The sequence below is a fragment of the Triticum aestivum genome, chromosome 5D (assembly GCF_018294505.1).
Source record: "Triticum aestivum cultivar Chinese Spring chromosome 5D, IWGSC CS RefSeq v2.1, whole genome shotgun sequence".
NCBI lineage: Eukaryota > Viridiplantae > Streptophyta > Magnoliopsida > Poales > Poaceae > Triticum > Triticum aestivum.
This window is the reverse complement of record NC_057808.1, coordinates 85,310,766-85,314,281: the sequence shown is the minus strand read 5'-3', so window position 1 is coordinate 85,314,281 and position 3,516 is coordinate 85,310,766.

The following is a 3,516-nucleotide window of genomic DNA, read 5'->3' as shown; positions in this document are numbered from 1 at the left end:
GTGTTTCACAATTAATACCGCCTGGAACACCACAGTGTGATGGTGTGTCCGAACATCATAACTGCACCCTATTGGATATGGTGCATACCATGATGTCTCTTATCGAATTACCACTATCGTTTATGGGTTAGGCATTAGAGACAACCGCATTCACTTTAAAAGGGGCACCACGCAGTTCCGTTGAGACGACACCGTTTAGAGAAACCTAAGTTGTCGTTTCTTAAAAGTCTGGGGCTGCGACGCTTATGTGAAAAAGTTTCAGGCTGATAAGCTCGAATCCGAAGCCGATAGATGCATCTTCATAAGAATACCCAAAATAGTTGGGTATACCTCCTATTTCAGATCTGGAAGCAAAAGTAATTGCTTCTAGAAGTGGGTCCTTTCTCGAGGAAAAGTTTCTCTCGAAAGAATTGAGTGGGAGGATGGTGGAGACTTGATGAGGTTATTGAACCATAACTTCAACTAGTGTGTAGCAGGGCACAGGAAGTTGTTCCTGTGGCACCTACACCAATTGAAGTGGAAGCTTATGATAGTGATCATGAAACTTCGGATCAAGTCACTACCAAACCTCGTAGGACGACGAGGATGCGTGCTACTTCAGAGTGGTACGTGATCCTGTCTAAGATATCATGTTGTTGGACAATACTGAACCTACGAGCTATGGAGAAGCGATGGTGGGCCCATATTCCGACAAATGGTTAGAAGCCATGAAATCCGAGATAAATGGATCTTTGAGAAGAAGACGGACATGGACAGTAATGTTACCGTCTATGAAGCTCGACTTGTGGCAAAGAGTATTTCCACAAGTTCAAGGAGTTGACTACGATGAGATTTTCTCATCCATAGCGATGCTTAAGTCCGTCAGAATCATGTTAGCATTAGCTGCATTTATGAAATCTGGCAGATGGATGTCAAAACAAGTTTCCTTACCAGTTTTCGTAAGGAAAGGTTGTATGTGATACAATCAGAAAGGTTTTGTCGATCCTAAGGATGCTAGAATATATGCTAGCTCCAGCGATCCTTCCATGGATTAGAGCAAGCATCTCGGAGTCAGAATATACGCTTTGATGGAGTGATCAAAGTTTTTGGGTTTATACAAAGTTTGTTAGAAACTTGTATTTACAATAAAGTGAGTGGGAGCGCTACAACATTTCTGATAAGTATATGTGAATGACATATTGTTGGTCCGAAATGATGTAAAATTTCTGGAAAGCATAAAGGGTTGTTTGAAAGGAGTTTTTCAAAGGAAGACCTGGATAAAGCTGCTTACATATTGGGCATCAAGATCTATAGAGATAGATCAAGACGCCTGATGATATCTTTCAAAGAACGCACACCTTGACATGATTTTGAAAGAGTTCAAAATAGATCAGCAAAGAAGGAGTTCTTGGCTGTGTTACAAGGTGTGAATATTGAGTAAGACTCAAGACCTGACCACAGCAGAAGAGAGAGAAAGGACGAAGGTCGTCCCCTATGCTTTAGACGTAGGCTCTACAGTATGCTATGCTGTGTACCGCACATGAAGTGTGCCTTGCCATGAGTTGGTCAAGGGGTACAATAGTGATCCGGGAATGGATCACATGACAGCGGTCGAACTTATCCTTAGTATCTAGTGGACTAAGGAATTTTCTCGATTATGGAGGTGAAAAGGAGTTCGTCGTAAAGGGTTACGTCGATGCGAACTTTGACACTAATCCGGATGACTCTGAGTAGTAAACCGGATTCGTATAGTAGAGCAGTTATTTGAAATGGCTCCAAATAGCGCGTGGTAGCATCCACAAGATGACATAGATATTCGTAAAGCACACACGGATCTGAAAGGTTCAGACCCGTTGACTAATAACCTCTCTCACAAGCATAACATGATCAAACGAGAACTCATTGCATGTTAATCACATAGTGATGTGAACTAGATTGTTGACTCTAGTAAACTCTTTGGATGTTGGTCACATGGTGATGTGACCTATCAGTGTTAATCACATGGTGATGTGAACTAGATTATTGACTCTAGTGCAAGTGGGAGACTGTTGGAAATATGCCCTAGAGGCAATAATAAATAGGTTATTATTATATTTCCTTGTTCATGATAATCGTTTATTATCCATGCTGGAATTGTATTGATAGGAAACTCAGATACATGTGTGGATACATAGACAACACCATGTCCCTAGTAAGCCTCTAGTTGACTAGCTCGTAGATCAATAGATGGTTACGGTTTCCTGACCATGGACATTGGATGTCGTTGATAATGGGATCACATCATTAGGAGAATGATGTGATGGACAAGACCCAATCCTAAGCCTAGCACAAGATCGTGTAGTTCGTTTGCTCAGAGCTTTTCTAATGTCAAGTATCACTTCCTTAGACCATGAGATTGTACAACTCCCGGATACCGTAGGAATGCTTTGGGTGTACCAAACGTCACAACGTAACTGGGTGACTATAAAGGTGCACTACAGGTATCTCCGAAAGTGTCTGTTGGGTTGGCACGAATCGAGACTGGGATTTGTCACTCCGTGTAAACGGAGAGGTATCTCTGGGCCCACTCGGTAGGACATCATCATATTGTGCACAGTGTGACCAAAGAGTTGATCACGGGATGATGTGAGTTACGGAACGAGTAAAGAGACTTGCCGGTAACGAGATTGAACAAGGTATCGCGATACCGACGATCGAATCTCGGGCAAGTAACATACCGATTGACAAAGGGAATTGGGTACGGGATTGATTGAATCCTCGACATCGTGGTTCATCCGATGAGATCATCGAGGAGCATGTGGGAGCCAACATGGGTATCCAGATCCCGCTGTTGGTTATTGACCGGAGAGTCGTCTCGGTCATGTCTACCTGTCTCCCGAACCCGTAGGGTTTAAACACTTAAGGTTCGGTGACGCTAGGGTTATAGAGATGTTAGTATGCGGTAACCCGAAAGTTGTTTGGAGTCCCGGATGAGATCCCGGACGTCACGAGGAGTTCCGGAATGGTCCGGAGGTAAAGATTTATATATGGGAAGTCTTATTTTGGTCGCCGGAAAAGTTTCGCACTTTATCGGTATTGTACCGGGAGTGCCGAAAGGGGTCCGGGGGTCCACCAACCCCGGGGGGGGCCACATGGGCTGTAGGGGGTGCGGCTTGGCCTATATGGGCCAAGGGCACCAGCCCCAAGAGGCCCATGCGCCAAGAGATAAGGAAAAGGGAGAGTCCTAAAGGGGGAAGGCACCTTCGAGGTGCCTTGGGGGGGAAGGACTCCTCCCTGGCCGCACCCTTCCTTGGAGGAAGGGCCAAGGCTGCGCCCCCCCTCTCCCTTGGCCCTATATATAGTGGGGGGAAGGGAGGGCAGCAATATCTAAGCCCTGGCGCCTCCCTCTCCCTCCCGTGACACATCTCCTCCTCCCCGCTTGCGCTTGGCGAAGCCCTGCCGGGATCCCGCTACTTCCACCACCACGCTGTCGTGCTGCTGGATCTCCATCGACCTCTCCTCCCCCCTTGCTGGATCAAGAAGGAGGAGACGTCGCTG